General features: G+C 34.8%; 1 long non-coding RNA gene across 1 annotated transcript in view; it reads left to right on the plus strand.

Annotated features, from left to right (window-relative positions):
* Window positions 1-608: 608 nt before the first annotated feature.
* The window catches only part of LOC116466470 (uncharacterized), a 39,995-nt gene continuing 22,715 nt past the window's right edge, over window positions 609-17,888 (plus strand). Inside the window, exons 1-2 of the long non-coding RNA XR_004247563.1 lie at window positions 609-738; window positions 3,904-3,959. This is a non-coding gene — a long non-coding RNA (uncharacterized LOC116466470). The remainder of the gene's footprint in view (window positions 739-3,903; window positions 3,960-17,888) is intronic.

Raw genomic sequence — 17,888 nt, forward strand, 5'->3', positions numbered from 1 at the left:
ATCCTTGTGTTTTTATGTTGTTGTCTGCACATTTTAGGAGATAGCTTTGTTTTCTGGTCTTTACAGGAGTTCTTTGGCAGGAACAAAGCATCACTATTTTGTTATTTTCATTTTTGAGACAGAGTCTTGCTATGACATCCAGGCTGAAGTACAGTGTCAATCACATCTCACTGCAGCCTCAAACTTCTGGGACTCAAGCAATCTACTCTCCTAAGCCTCCTGAGTAGCTGGGACTACAAGTGCACACTACCGTGTCTGGCTAATTTTTTTTCTTTTTTTTTTTTTTGTAGAGACAGAGTCTTATCTTATTGCCCAGGCTTGTCTTAAACTCATGGCTTCAAGCAATTCTCCCACCTCTGCCTCCAAAAGGGCAAGGATTATAGGCATGATCCACCACACCCAGCCCAGAGCTTCACATATTTAGTCTAGCCTGTGATTCTGGAAGGGCTAGATAGTGAAAACCCCAGGCAGGTAGAAATTGCTGTGAGTTCTCTAGTTGGCCGATCCAGTGCCTTTGCTCTGATGTCAGAATGGGCTATTGATTGGTTTTACTGACCAATGAGACCACTGTCTGGGCTTTTCTGTCAGATGAAACTACTGGCTGGATAATACAATGGCTTCTGGTCAATTCAGTCGTAAGATGTATTCCTAGCTGGAAAATTCTGCTATCTGAAATCTACAGTTAGACAGGACTGCAAGTTAGACTCTGAAGTTAGGCAGGGTCACAACCCTGGACAGGTAAGACCTGAGGCTGCAATACACTACTTATATAAAACTGAAGATTTTTCTCCCAATCTGGGTGGAGCCATGGAGTGGGCTTCCAACTGAGTTTAGTGTCTTAATGACTTCCTGAATAATGTAAGACTAGCCCTTGTTGTGTTTCTCCAAAATATAGAGAGGTGGAAATATTCCTTCCTGGTTGGAGTGATTGTGTGGGCTTTTTGGCTGTGTGGAGCTGCTACTTGTCCTCCCTGGTCAGGCCCAGTCTACCTCTTCTCTTCTCACAATAGGTGAAACTGTGTTTCCCCGACTGGGCAGAGTTGTTCATGTGGGTTCTAAGGCTGAGCCGAGAGACTACCAGTCTAACGCCTCAAGTTAAATTGTACTTCCCACTGTGCTTCTAAAGGGAACCAGCTTAACTTTGTGGTTGTGCTATGAGGTTGGCTAATATCCCTGATCGAGCAGCACAGCTGTCAGGAAAACAGAGGTACCACCAAGATCTGTGCATCAGTAATTTTCTTTGTTTCTACCTGACCCTAGGGCAGTCAAGCCATGCCATTTCCCCTAGTATTCCCCATGAGGTGAAACCAGAGTGGACTTCCTGAGTAGCATCTTAGAACATTAGGGAAACTGAATGACTGCCTCTTATTCTCTTTTTTCCTGGTAGAAACTGTGAGTGCAGGGAAACCATCTCCATCTGCTGTGCCAACTTGGGGAAAGGAAAGGGGGAAGCCCAGGTGGAGTGAGACCATTCTTCTTACCATTCTGATTCAGATTTCATTCAATTCTACATCCCTTGCTGATAGGCTGGTTTCCAGGTGTAGGGGTTTTCAAAGGATGTTCCAGTTTGTGGATAGTTGCCAGTTAAACTTTCTGTGGGCCAAGTAGAGCCTGATGCTTCCTGTTTGGCTATCTTTCTGACATCACTACTAAGATCTACTTTTTGATAGTTTAGACTGCTGAACTGTGTTCATCTTCTAAATTTTCATTTTAAATTACTTGATTGATGTTAAACTAAGAAACAATACAGAATTATAATGCATGGTCACTCTTCAAAATATAACAATGACTTTGTTAGTCTTTGCAATTGTTGAAGTGATAAAGGATTTTTTTAATAGAATGTTAGTTATGTAGAAGAGATAAAGGTTTTACTTATCCTGAAACATCTATCTTTGTATAAGTGTTTCATAAGAAGCTCTGTGGGATCAGAAGTAAACCTCAAGTAGTCCCTCCACTGAAAGCACTTTATAAGGATCATTTTGCCTCAAAGCCCTCCTACAGGCAAGAGGAGCTTACTGTGACTTCCTAGAAGAAAATGTTGTTGTGGCATGAGGCACTTCTCTGTTCACAGCACTGCTGTTCTAAAGGTATATTCTACATGTACTTTTTGGGAAGAAATTGATGGTTATTTCACTAGTGTTTATTTTTGATACAAAGGACCAAGTAAATCTCTGAAGACTAAGGTCTATTTTCTTATAAAGAAAAAAATATCAACTATTCAGACTGATGCAAAGTTACTTTCTTAGCATAAATTCTAGGGTTATAGTTAATACCTTGCCTGGAATACTTGGGCCAAAGTCCAGCCATCTTTGTCGGGCTACTTATTCTGTAAAACTACAGTTTTTTCTTCTATGTCATTCCACCATATTTTGCTGGTCATTGTGAGAATGAAATTAAAATAAGCATGAAAAGCATTTTACACAACAGGTAATACTTACTAAATGGTCAATAAATAATTAGAATTTAAATTTTTGTGCAGCTCGCTTTTATAAATAAAATCCTAACATTTTCTACTAGTAATTAAGCAAACGTCTTCACATATCAGGCCTCTGTTAATATCTCAGCTTTTACTCTCATGGCACAAAGTAACTTAAGTACTTACATTGTTATACCATCATTTTGCTATTTTTGGAATCACCTTTCTGAACTGTATATTGATAATCGCAATAAAAAAACTAGACAACACAGCACAAGGGATCTCAGACCATACATTTAAAAGAAAAAAATGTATATAATTTAACCCAACAGCTGAACATAAATTATCCTAGAACAATAAGAGCAAAAAAAAAGTTAAAGAATAGAAAGTAAAATTGTGGGCTAATCTCCATTACTTCACTAGACGACAAACAGTGCTTTCATAATCTTGATCAAAGATTTTTCTTCTCAACTTATTTTGGATGCTGTTGCTTAAATATGTATGATTTACTTAGGCTAGAAGAAAGAAATATATCAATTTGGTACCTACTAAAGCAATATTTACTTGAATTAGATTTAGCAAAGTATTTCAATGTTATAAGATGGGTAAAATGTTCAGACAGATTCTTTCTGGGGGAAAATGTATTTATAATTATTGCTTTTAGAAATTATTAAAATATAGTTAGTTGTGAAACAATGTTAGTAATGCTGGACTGTGCTTCAGATCTGATGCATATCTGAAAGACAAGGTTTAAGAGCTTTATTTTCTACATTCTTCAAATTAAAATATAGCATTTTTTCTGATGTATTAAAACACTGTAAAAATAATGGTAATATCTTTGAAAAAATTTAGCTGGGTGTTTTAATACCAACAGACTTGAATTATGAGAATTCATGGAGAAGGGATTACTAGCTCAAATGACTATAAAATACTGTCATTACTGAGTTAATTCTGACTAGAAATTCTCTCTGAATGTTTATGGCAGTCCTATTTTTGATCAATGAGTTAGAGACTTGAACCAAATTATCTGTCTTCTGTTTCTCTTTCTTCTTCTCTCTTTGTCTGGCTTTCTCTGTCTTGCAAATGGAAAACATTATTATGTATACACACAATATAATTTGAAGCTTCAAAGTTTTTATGTGATCAGAAAATCATGCCCATTTCTAGTCATATATGTGTGTAATCAATATTCACAAGAATGTCTATTGCCACACATTTTATAGTGTGTTGGATATAATATTGTCCTTATTAATATAACAGAAATGCCGATTATTCATTAAAGGAAATGTATGACACGAGAAATTTTAGACTTATACTCATATCTCTTATGTTTTTTACAAGTGAAATGTTTTTCTGACCTTGTAATGAAAAATAATGGGTTACTGAAATATAAATGATGTTCAAATTAATTTTATAAAATAGGCAATTATACAACTTCTAATATGATTCTATGATTATTTATCTTACAACACACAGTTGTGCCCTAGGTATAGGATGTATTTGGTGTTGAGGAGTTTGGACAGTACAGCAGCAGCTGCTCTAGGTAAGATAATCAGGGCAGTCCATTCTGAGAAGATTACATAGTATACACACATAGAAAGCTATAAATAATTTAAAGGCACAGTCTTATTTTTGTATGATGTGCTTGTTTGTCACAGTAGGAATAATTGTCTTCATCATTTCTTGGTCATTTTCTTGCTTAGTAATGTTGATCCTGAAGATCAACTACATTTTCAAAAATGCTTTAGCATGGAGTAAGAGAAAAATGTAGATTGTTCTCTCTCTCCCTCTCTTTCTTTCTCTCTCTCTTTTTTCTCTCTGTCTCCCTCTCTCTCTCTGTCACACACACACACACACTTTGACTCTCTATCTCTACACACACACACACACACACACACACACACATCAACATTGTGAATGCCACATAAAAAATTTCTGAGACCTTTCATTTCTATGACTTGATTTATGGACAATAATCTTGGGTCATGTAATAAAATGTAACTTAGTTTATGCATGGAGAATATAGCTTAGAAAATCACCATCTGTATACTAAAAATAAGTTGACGAATACAGATAACAGGGGATACAGTACAATACAGTTACAGAAACAGTACTCTCATAAGTGGTAAGCAAATTGGACTTCGAGTATAGATAACACATATTTGTTATTGTTTTTCAAGTTATTTATGATTTTATTTTCTCCAAATCTCTATTCTCTGATTAGTCTATTTATTTCCAGATGGCATAATTATGTTTCCAAATTTCTAAGATTCTGCCCTTATGGTTTAACTTGTTTTATTTATACCAGAACAGCTGACTTCAACAGCTGTATTTTCCTGAAATAGATTTTAGTCAATAGTTTGCCATTTCCATCAATTCAGATCATCTGATTTACTATAGTAGAATATTTCTATGGAGTATTTTAGGAGTTTTCCTTGTACTTGAAATGAAAATTTAACATTAGATTTTCAAGTTGTTTGGCCAGTATCTCCCTGAAACTTTCTAATGGACCAAAATAGTACATACTCATTTGGCATTGATATTACCAATTGAATAATATGGATCACTAATTGCTCTTATGATAGGTAATCATCCATATCTTTGCCACTTTTTATTAAATTCAGATGTCTTATGTTTCTTACATGTCAATGATAAGTTCTGTTGGAATATTTTCCCATTTATGCTATTTACGGTTTTTAATTTAAAATTTAAATTAAATTGCTTTAAATATCAAAAGATTCAATACACTTAAAATTTATAAATACACATTTAAAAAGGAAGTTAAGTTAAAATAATAAAGTACAGATGCTCCTCAACTTTTGATGGGGTTGTGACCTGATAAACCCATTCTAAGTCAAAAATAGAAGCTGCAAACGCATTTAACACCTTGATAAAACTATCATAAAGTCAGAAAAAGTTATAAAGTCAGAAACCTGTAAGCCAAACAATTGCAAGTCAAGAATTCTCTGCAATACAAATTTCACATCATTTTTTACATAATTTTTTAAATTGTTTTTTAAATATTTTGATAATGTTCAACCATAGAGGGAAGCAAGGTTAATTAATGAGTGCAGATACTGAATTCAGATGGAAGCTTAATGGTATTCAGAAGGAAATTTATGCTTTACTTGCTTTTATAAAACAAAATGAATAATAATTTCATATTTTACAAAAACAATGTTCAAGGAATGCATGATCCAACAGAAATAATGTGTAAAAAATTCATGAAGAAAAATATGAAATTGATTGAAAGATCTTTGAAAGGCCTAAGTCAAGGAATAGTTCACCATGTTTCTCTTTAGGATGATACACTGTGAAAAAGGTGCATGCCAATTATACCTACGTCAACCTATAAAGGTAATGCATTCTCTTTTTTTTTTTTTTTTTTGAGACGGAGTCTTGCTCTGTTGCCAGGCTGGAGTGGGGTGGTATGATCTTGGCTCACTGCAACCTCTGCCTCCTGGATTCAAGGGATTCTCCTGCCTCAGCCTCCGAAGTAGCTGGGACTATAGGTGCGCACCACCACGCCCAGCTAATTTTTGTATTTTTAGTAGAGATGGGCTTTCACCATGTTGGCCAGGATGGTCTTGATTTCCTGACCTCATGATCCATCTGCCTCGGCCTTCCAAAGTGCTGGGATTACAGGTGTGAGCCACCACTCCCTGCCAAGGCAATGCATTTTCAATCAAAATGCCCCTGTTTTATATTTAACCCATTTGGTATGAGTAAACAATTAATATTAGATTGTATATTAAAATGAAAAGCCAAGAACAAAGGTGTCAATTTTGAAGCAGAAAGAAATGAAAATTCCACATAATAAATATCGTGGCTTACTATAAAATTATATATTATAGCATTGGTGAAAATTGTCCCATAACACAAATGCAAAGACTGAGGCCTGTGTTTTCTTGTTGGCTCTAGTAATCAGTTCAGAAACATTCTTAGCTTCTAGAGGACTTTCTCTAGCCCTTGAGCATAGCGCCCACATCTCAGAACCAGAAACTGGCATCATGTGGTTCTCATATCACATCTCTTGGGGCTGCTTCCACAGTCACCTATCTCTCTGACCACAGCCAGGAAAGTTATTCCACTTTAAAGGACCCATGTGATTAGACTGGGCTCACAGAGATAACCCAAAATAATCTCCCATTCTCAAAGTTCATAACCTTAATCACATTTGCCAAGTCTTCCCTCCTCTTTTTGGCGTAAGATAACATATTCACAGGTTTTGAGGATTAAGACCTGGATTTCCTTAGGGCTCATATTTTTCATTCAATCCCACAAACTAATGATGAGATAGGCAAGTTGATAGACTGGATATGTGCAGATCAGATATAATATATACAAGAGCAATTTTAGCTTACTGTCTGATACTTTTTAAGACTAGAAAGATATTTATTGAAAAATATTCTGTTGTGCTCATACATGTTCTCTTGATATTGAGTCCAGTTATTTTTAGTACTTGGTGCACGGATAAAACAGTAGATACATTGACCTTGACTAGCTTCCATCTATCTAGAGTGTCGAATCTGTTATATCTGAAGCAGAAACATGTTTTCATTGACATTTTTACACATAATTTGCATCTAGAAAAAATGTAGGGACAGAGTTGCTCCGTCGTCAGATCTGCTGAAGGAAAATGTCACCCTCCCCAGTCAAAACCAACTATTCATGGATCAACTGCTTTATTTGACACAAGGAAGAAATTTTGGTGAGAGCAGGAAACATTCCTCTGCTTAAACTGAAAGACGGGGACAATATTATCTGTAGCTATCATTCATTGATTTCTAGATATTCACTCTCAGAATCACAAGTTATCTCTATTACTTGTATATCTATTTATCAAGCATAAAACATCACAATAATATTAATCTACAATGCCTAGTTTTTAAACTCATATGTGTTTTCCATTGCCCCATTGTCTAAGATAGTGGTTCTTAAATTTGAGTGTGCTTCAGAAGCACCTGAAGGACATATCAAAACACAAATTGTTGGGAGCCACCTCCAGAGTTTCTAATTTATGTGTACAATATACAGCCATACACATTTGTGCATATGTACACACAGGCATGATACCTGCTTACAAATAAAAGAGTAGAAACATAACAGTAAAAACATATAAAACAGAGCACTATTATCTTTCTCCTTCACTAAGAGATCATCAACATTAGCTGAAGATGTTTCTTTCCTTGTAATTTCTTGAAGGTAAAGATCTTTTATAGTGCTCTTAGGTTAAAAAATAATAATAAAGTCAGAAATAGGTCTCTAATCTAGCCAATGAACAATCATTTGGTATCCCTGTTCTCAGATATAAGGAGCAAACCTAGCTCAATAATCTCAACTGAAATAGTCATAAGGGTGAAGCCTGGGATCTCTGCAGAACCCAGAAGGGTAAAAGAATGGAGGGGAGGTCCAAGAATAAGGGGATTTAAGGAATCCACTAAAATGAGGCTGTGTGTAGACTTAAAGGTGACAGGAGGGCAAAGGAAAGAAATGCTTTGCCCACACTCTGGGCTCTAGATTATCAGGATCAGCCATGAATAATCATAAGTCTTCCCGCCAATGGCTTGTCTGTGCCTGTGTGCCCTGCCAGATGCCATGGCCATGATGGAAAGGCTATGCTTTTGTGCACTATCACCCAGAGTTGTTGAACTGTGATGCAATAATCAACAGCCTCACTTGTAAGCTTGCCATTAAATTGAGCAAAGAACACTACACCATTACATCCAAACTGTTAGTGGAGGGGTGCCAGGGAGTGAAAGCAGATTCAGCAAACTCAGTCATGGTGCCAAGAGTAGGCACTCAGTGAGAAAATGATGCCATGTAGACCACTGGGTAACGTGAGATTCAAGACTAAGTGGGCCAATGAGAAAGCAAGGAGCACACTCTAGAGTGTCTGTTCTTCTGGAAGTTTCCACTGAATTTTTCTTTAGAAGTTGTTAAGGCAAGAGAGGTAGCTAAAGGGCAGCTGGATAGAGTGCGATTGATTGCAGTTGTCATCCTCCTAAGTATATGTGCAACTTATTAAAGAAAGCTTCCTTGAGAGCCCTTTTTACCAAATGCCACTGCCTTACCCTTTCATACAGGTGCCACTGAGAAAAAGGGAGAAAAAGTAGCTATTCCATATGGCTGTACTCTTCAATATTATTCTGCAGCAGCGGGTTAACTCAGCAGGTCTAGCTTGCCCAAACTGCAGATTCCAAGGTCTTCAGGACCAGCCCTTGATCAGCTCCTGGGAGATAACCTCTGAACTCTTGGAGTCTTTTGGAATACAAAGAAGATTTGAGACCTTGGGAATGCCAGACAGTTTATGCTAACAATGTGATTAATGGTAGATGCTTGTTTTCTATTCCTGGAGCTTTGGGTCACACTGTACCAGTTTGAATTCTGGGGGTTCTGGGTCTGAGAAGCTCAAGTGAATCAAATGAGAGCCACATGCCTATATGATTTACCTTTAAGTCATATAGGTAAAAAATCTATAAGTCATATAAGTCAAAAACGCTGGGAACCGTGGTTCAGGTGAACTTCTCTGATTGGCACCATTTTACATGTGCTGTCACACATCGGTGCTTGGAGAATTAAGCACTATTTCAGTGCTTCCAGTGAGAGAGGACAACTAGAAGCTTGTTCCTGGTCTCTCTTGGACCACCTGCCATAAGTGTCTTTTATCTTGCTAATTTTATGCTGTATCCTTTACCTGTAATAAACTACTACCATGAGTGTGACAGCTTTGCTGATTTCAGTGAGTCGTTCTGGTGAATCTTTGAACCTGACAGTGGTCCTGGGCATCTCTGACACAATTACTCAAAAAGCTAACTGTTCCTCCATAGTGACAGAAATACGTATCATGAGCGTTTTTGGCAAAACCAATGAGATAACTCAGTGTATTCAGAATATGACAATATACTACACATGTACACGCACACACACAGACCAAATCAGGACTCTGTGCTGGAGGGCTTCAGGTAAACAAGAGATAAAATTCATACAATTCAATGTAAACTGCATACAAATTATTTTATTTACATAATTGTTTCTATATTTTTGGTATTTATGATTCATGGGCTTGTTTTTATATTTGGTTATAGGTGACTCCCACTCGAAATATTTTGTTATATGAAGAAAAGGCTAAGCATGAGGAGGTAGAGCCTATCTTTTAAAGAGTAGTAATAGATAACCTGTATGACATAGGTATTGGAATAGCAGGAGACAGGGCAAAAGGTCTCTCTTTTTTCATGAATAAAATAATAGAAGAAGATGAGGGGATTGAGGAAGACAGTAGCAAAAGAGGAAATCACCTTCATACTTCTTTGAAACTAGTGATGCTGTTCTTAAAACCTCAGCTGACCCGAATGTCACCTCTAAAATAATTAGAATGTCACCCCATTTTACGAATAATTTACTACCATTAGCCAAGAACTGTCATAATAAATACTCAGGTCTATGAGACTGTGATGGGAATGTCATCCCCAAGGTGCAGTCAGTGGCTCCGGCTGCTTGGCTCCTCGAACAAAGCTTTGGTTGATTTTTTTAATGTCCAAATCCACCCAACAAATAGTTATCAGAGTTCAATTCAAGTTCAGGGAACATTGCATTTGAGTCTTGGTTTTACTACCAGAGTTTTATTTCTTCTCAGAGGTATCGGGTGTGAATGATTAGCATAGGTTATTTTACAAACTCTATGGACATGACTGGCATCCAAGCTCAAAATCTTCATAAACTTCAATTAATTGTAAAGTCTAACTTTGTGATATTGATTAGGGTCAGTAATTGTCTGATCTTTGCTTAGCAATTATGGATAATTGCAATGGCATGCGAATTAATAGAAACATATGGCACTTAAGCGTATTTATTTATTAATTTTTACTGAGCTGATTTTTGTGCTAATTAATATGAGTGTACTCTAGAGGGCAATAAACAATAACCTCACAGGTACACATCTTGGCTTAGAAATATCTGGTTCAAGGAAGGTTTGTTTCCTGGATGGAATGCAGTAAATTTTTTAAAAATATTATATATGCTTGGTTCTGTGCCATTTTAGATTTTATGATAAATTTTAATTTTAACTTTTGTATTATTTTAGTTTTTGCATTATAGGAGTAAATGATTTAATTTCACTTTTAAGATTAAATTATTTATGCATCTATTCATTTTCTCTTATGCCTATTCCCTACTTATGTTCCCTGCTATCCTGAGTGCTTAGAATATATATATTTTTTGTTTTAAGTTCAGGGTTATATGTGCAGGTTTGTTGCATAGGTAAACTTTGCATCATGAGGGCTTTTTGTACAGATTATTTTGTCAGCCAGGTTTTAAGCCTTGTACCCAATAGAATGTATCTTTAAATTTTATTTATTCTTTTAAAATATGTAGATTGTGTGTGTGTTTGACTAACATAAATGGCATTTTGCTACAGATATTTCCTGTCATAATTTTTTACTCAGCATTGTTTAAAAACCTATTCACACTGCTTACCATACAAGTAGCTTTTTTGGCTTTTGACTCCTGAGAATATTTCACTGTTTGTATTTTATCCATCCCTCAATAATGTGCCCCTACACTGCCTTCTACTCTTTACCACCAAGTACCATTGCAATTAAAATCTCACTCTTGGCTTGTTTGGGAAATTTATAAGAATCTTTCTAGGATTTTTGAGCCATGAATGATCATACTTAAATTATCTAATACTGCCAGTAGGGTTGCACCTGTATAAATTACTTCAGGAAAGGCAAATGGTTTTCTGTTTTCAGAAAACTTGTCAGTTTCAACTTTACTAACTTTTTGCCACATCGATATGTAGAGTAGTACCTTACTAATGTTTCACTTATTCTACACACTAAAGAAGTTGACTGTCTCTTTAATTGTTAGTGATTTACTTTTGCTTTCCTACAATTTGACTTTGCCCATTTTTCTATTGTTTCTTTTGCTTGTCAATTTTAATTAGGTCTTCTTTTGTATCACAGATACTCTTTCACCATTGATTTTATGTTTTGCAAACATATTGTAATATGTTACATCTCTGTTAAATTTGCACAAGTTGGTTTTTATTGAACAGAAACTCTAGACTTAGTGAAACTTTAGTATGATTAACTCAAATTTATTATTTATTCCTGTATGATTTGTGATTTATTTTGGCATGTTTAGTGTAGTGCTTACTCATTCCTAAGACATAAAAATACTTTGCATATTTCTATATATCATGTTTTTTAATTTGCTTTTATACAAGTTATACATTAATCCTAGGTCAGACATTTTAAACAGTATAATTTTAGTTTTACTCTTTCATGTAACAAACCCATTTTCCTAACACTACATTATACATAGTTAAACTCTTCACCCTTTGACTTGTGAGACCATATATTTCCCATATAAAACACTTATAAATGTCTCCAAATTGTCTATGTCTTTGTCTGATTGTCTGTTCCTAATCCATTTATCATACTGCCCTTATCATAATGTCTTTATAACACACATGCTAAAGCCTAACAAAGAAAGGACTTCACTGTGACCCTGATTTTTTCAAAGTTAATTTAGTTCTGTGTGGTCCTTTATTTTTAATTTTAAAAGGTTTCAAGACTCTTTAAATTGTAAAGTCTGATAATATGATGACTACTACTCCAAAACTCATTTTGGGTTTTTAAAAAATTATCATTGTATTTAATTTCATAGGTAAAATCTTCCATGCTATTATTGACATTTTGATTGTTTAAGGATTTAGATTATTACAAATAATGTTACTGTGAACATTTTTTCCTGGTACATATATTTATGATTTTTTTAAACAGATACACCAATGCCTAAGATTTGGTCTTTGTATCCATATATGCTCAATTTTAGTGTTTAATGTTTAGTATTTAGTATTTATTATCAATTTTAGTAAAATTGTATTTGATGTGATCTAGTAGAATATGCAATTTTAGTAAAATTGTATCTGATGTGATCTAATAGAATATAATAGTTGTACCAAATATTATACTCAGTAGTAATGTATGAATATCCCCTTTGCTACAAATTTTGCCACTTTCATATTGTCAAACATTTAAACATTTTGCCAACATACTGTGTTTGAAATGTTGTTCTACCCTGGAGTTTTAACTTGCATTTTCTAGGTTACTATTAGTATTGAGCATCCGACTAGGTTCCTTGAGGCCCCCAAGAAGGGCTGCCAGATTTATCTGACTGGCTGCCTTTCTGTGGGACTCTAACTTACATAAGAGAAAAATAAACCACATAATATTGGAATTTCTTTGTATGCACAATTAAGTCTAAACTCTCACTAATACAGATAACTTGGAGGGTGCCTGATATTTTCTGTTTGGGTCAAACCTCATTTTTACAATAGACAAATTGTAAATAGTTTAGATTTAACAGAAAATTTGCTGAGATAGTACAGAAAATCTCCATACACTCTGCACCCACCTTCCCTTATTATTATCTTATATTTGCATGACCCATTATTGCAATGAATGAAAGAATACTGATACCTATCTTAGTTCGTTTGGGTTTCCATAACAAAATACCATAGACTGGATAATTCATAAACAACAGAAATTTATTATTCACAGTTCTGGAAACTGCAAAGTCCAAGATCAAGGCGCCAGCAGATTTGGTGTTTGGGGAGGGCCCTTCCTCGTAGATGGTGCCTTCTTGCTGCATTTTCATATAACAGAAGAGGAAGGTATGTTTCTGGGGCCTCGTTTCTAGGGGCATTTATTGCATTCGTGAGGCTTGAGCCCTATGACCTAACCACCTCCCCTAATACCATTACTTTGTTGGTTAGGTTTCAATTTGTGCATTGTTGGGGGACACAAACATTCAGACCATACCAATACCTTTCATTTTATTAAAGTCCATAGAATATTCAGACCCTCTTGGTTTTAATCTAATATCCCTTTCCTGTCCCAGGATGCAATCACATTAGTTGCCATGCCTTTTAGGTTCCTCTTGGCAATGACAGTCATTAAGACTTACCTTGTTTTTGATGATCTTGACATTTTGAGAAGTACTACTGTAGGATGCGCTTTATAGGAATTTGTTTGATGTTTTCCTCAGGAGTATATTGGGATATGGGACTGATAAGTTGGATTCCATTCAAATTAAAAATATTTGCTCTGTGAAAGACACTGTCTAGAGAATAAGAAGACAAGCCACAAATGGAGAAAGAATATTTGGAAAGAAATCTTTAATAAAATACTGTTGTTTTTAATATTCAAACAACTCTTAAAACTCAACAATAAGAAAATGAACAAACAAGATGTGGCTGTAGTCCCAGCTACTCAGTAAGTTGAGGTAGGAGTATTGCTTAACCCCAGGAATTCAAGACCAGCCTGGGCGACTCTACCTCCAAAAATTAAATAAATAAATAAAATAAGGTAAATAAAACAAGAAAATAAAAACTTCTTTAAAAATGGGCAAAATATCTGAACAGACACTTCACCAAAGAAGGTATGCATATGGTAAATAAGCATATACAAAGATGATCAACATCATATGTCATTTAGGAATTGCAAATTGAAACAATAAGATACCACTAGCTATTTAATAGAATGACTAAAGTCTCAAACACTGGCAACATCAAATTCTGATGAGGATTTTGAGGCAGTAAGATTTTGGTAAAAATGCAAAATGACACTGCCACTTTGGAAAACATTCTAGCAGTTTCTTACAAAACCAAACATTCTCTAACTAAATGACCCACAAATTAATCTTCTTGCCATTTACCTAAGTTCATTGAAAACTTATGTCCACACACAAAAAAATGCACATGGATGTTTACAACAGTTTTCTTCATAATTGACAAAACCATGATGCCCTTCACTACTTGAATTGATAAGTAAACTGTGGTACATTCTGAAAATGGAATATTATTCACTACTAAAAAGAACTGAGCTACCAAGCAATGAAAACATACGGAGAAAACTGAAATGCATACTACTAGGTGAAATAAGCCAACCTAAAATAAAATACATACTATATGATTCCAAGTATATGACATCCTAGAGAAGTCAAAACAATGAATAAAAGAAAATGATTAGTGATTGCTGGGGTAATGAGGGAGAGGATGATGAATAGGTGAAGCACAGGGTATTTTTAGGACAAGGAAACGCTTCCATGTGATACAATCATCAAAAAGTGGGCAAAGGACATGAACAGACACTTCTCAAAAGACATTTATGCAGCCAAAAAACATATGCAAAAATGCTCATCATCACTGGCCATCAGAGAAATGCAAATCAAAACCACAATGAGATACCATCTCACACCAGTTAGAATGGCCATCATTAAAAAGTCAGGAAACAACAGGTGCTGGAGAGGATGTGGAGAAATAGGAACACTTTTACACTGTTGGTGGGACTGTAAACTAGTTCAACCATTGTGGAAGTCAGTGTGGCGATTCCTCTGGGATCTAGAACTAGAAATACCATTTGACCCAGCCATCCCATTACTGGGTATATACCCAAAGGACTATAAATCATGCTGCTATAAAGACACATGCACACGTATGTTTACTGTGGCACTATTCACAATAGCAAAGACTTGGAACCAACCCAAATGTCCAACAACGATAGACTGGATTAAGAAAATGTGGCACATATACACCATGGAATACTATGCAGCCATAAAAAATGACGAATTCATGTCCTTTGTAGGGACATGGATGAAACTGGAAACTATCATTCTCAGTAAACTATCGCAAGGACAAAAAACCAAACACCACATGTTCTCACTCATAGGTGGGAATTGAACAATGAGAACACATGGACACAGGAAGGGGAACATCACACTCCGGGGACTGTTGTGGGGTGGGGGGAGGGGGGAGGGACAGCATTAGGAGATATACCTAATGCTAAATGACGAGTTGATGGGTGCAGCACACCAACATGGCACATGGATACATATGTAACAAACCTGCACATTGTGCACATGTACCCTAAAACTTAAAAGTATAATAATAATAAATAAATAAATATATATATAAAAATAAATCTCTCATATAAATTCCTGAACCCAAAAAAAAAAAGAGCTACTAGAACTAATAAATGAGTTCAGCAAGGTTGCGGAATAAAAGAGCAATAGACAAAATCAATTGCATTTTGAACACTAGTAATGAGCAATTAAAAATTGAGATGAAAATGTTTACTACGGGATCAAAATATGAAATACTTAAGGATAAATCTGACAAACACGTGAAAGACCTGTACTTTGATGAGAGAAATTAAAGGAGCTCCATCTAAATGAAAAGCATCCAATGAGCATTAATCAGAGAAGTAATACTGTTAAAATGGCAATAAACCTCAAATTTATCTACAGGTTGATACAATTCCTATCAAAATCCCACTTAGCATGTTTTCAGAAACTTGTAATATGATCATAAAATCCATATGGAAATGCAAAAGACCTAGGACATTCAAAACAATCTTGAAAATGATTGTAGTTGAAGAACTAACAATACTTGATTTCAAGTTTTGGCATAAAAATACATAAATAGGTCCATGGAACAAAATAGACTTTAGATAGAAGCTAGAGTTGACCTATATAAACAACAGATTTTTGACAAAGGGCCAAAAGCAATTCAAAGGAGAAAGTATAGGCTTTTCATAAATTATGTTGGAGCAATTGTATATCCATATGTTGTTTTCCATTTTTGTTTTTTTAAGAATATTTTTTATACTTCATAACCATATTAGAATATTAACCCAACCTTGATCATAGGCACAAATGTGAAACATAAAACTATAAAACTCCTAGAAGAAAACATAAGATAAAACCATCATCACTTCAAATGAAACAATTTCTTAGATACAACACCAAAACCAAAATCTATCAAAGAAAAAAAAGATACACTTCTTTCATCAAAATGAAAGCTTCTAGTCTTTGACATATATTGCTAAGACCAAATACAAAATATGTACTGTATGAAATAAACATTTACAAATCATATACATCATAAAATACTAGAATCCAAAATATAAAATAACTTTCAAGGCCCATAATTTAGAAACCAGCAATCCAATTTACAAAACGAGCAGGTGATTAGAACAGATAATTCATCAAGAATGACATAGATAATAAGCATGTGAAATAGGCACATGAAAAGATGCTCAGTATGATTAGTCATTCATAAAATGCAAGTTAAAAGCACATCTCAATGCTACTGCATACATATTAGAATGGCTAAAAGCAAAAAGACTGACCATACCAAATTTTGGTAAGCATATGGACGAACAGGAATTCTCATACACTAATGATGGGAATGTAAAATGATATAACCATTTTGGACCACAGGTTGGCAGCTTCCTAAAAATTTAAACATACATGGACTATACTGAGTGGATACATGATTACGTATTTAAGAGAAATGAAATTTATGTCTCTACAATGACTTGTACATGAATGTTCATAATAGCTTTATTTGTTATTACTCAAAACTAGAAATAACTCAAATGTCCATTAATTAGTAAATAGATGAGCACACTGTGGTATGTCCATACAATGGAAGGCACTCTTCACCAGCTCCAGCCCCAGTAAGGAACTCTCAATCTCATTATATCTCAGCTTGCACATTACTTCCTATGAAAGCTATTTTTTTCTTCTAAATAGGATAGATGCCCTCTTATCAACTATATTTCTACCGCATGAGGAATATCCACTATGATCCTTACATTAAATTACAAATATGTATATAGCCCTCCCTCTAAATAGGGACAGAAAATGTTATTTATATTTACATTCCAAAATTTGGAAGTATTGATATTATAAAGAATTATTTGGAAATGAATATATTACTATGGTTAAGCTGGTCATTATATTCTTACAGATCTATCCTAAAATTAGAACAAGCTGAATAAGCTGGAAATCAGATTTTTAGAACTTATTATAGATCTGAGGATACAAAAGAGGTTTAAATCATCTAAATTCAATAAAGAAAATGACAAGCATTCCTAGGAAGAAAAGACTTGTGGCTACTTACAACCTTGTCTAAATGTCTTGGTTCTGCACTAATTCTAATGTGATTCGTGTACCCAGATAGGAACAGCACTTTTCATATCTATTTTCAAATCCTTTACTGATTACACCTGTTTTAACTATTCCTATTACTTCTATAATATCAGTAAGATAAAAAAAGATAAGCATAAACTCAATCACAAAATAAAAGCCTCTGAATACAACCACTCTAAATTCTAAATTTGTGTGGTAAGATTTAGAGTTGACCTTGCCAATGAGATGAAATTTAAACTTTGTTTTCAATGAAAGCATCAGATAGGTAACATTACTCTTAAGAAGGCTTGTAATTCTCTTTTTGAAATGCAAATCTAAAACTTAGGCATTTCACAGAGATATAATATGGGATGTATATAACAGGAAGATACATGTTTCATATATCCTGCAATAAAATGGGAATCAGTGAATGAGCCACCTTAATCTCTTGCCTATTTTAAAAGCTGAGCGCACACTTTCCAGTAAAGAAAAT

This window comes from Hylobates moloch, unplaced genomic scaffold (assembly GCF_009828535.3).
Source record: "Hylobates moloch isolate HMO894 unplaced genomic scaffold, HMol_V3 SCAFFOLD_4, whole genome shotgun sequence".
NCBI lineage: Eukaryota > Metazoa > Chordata > Mammalia > Primates > Hylobatidae > Hylobates > Hylobates moloch.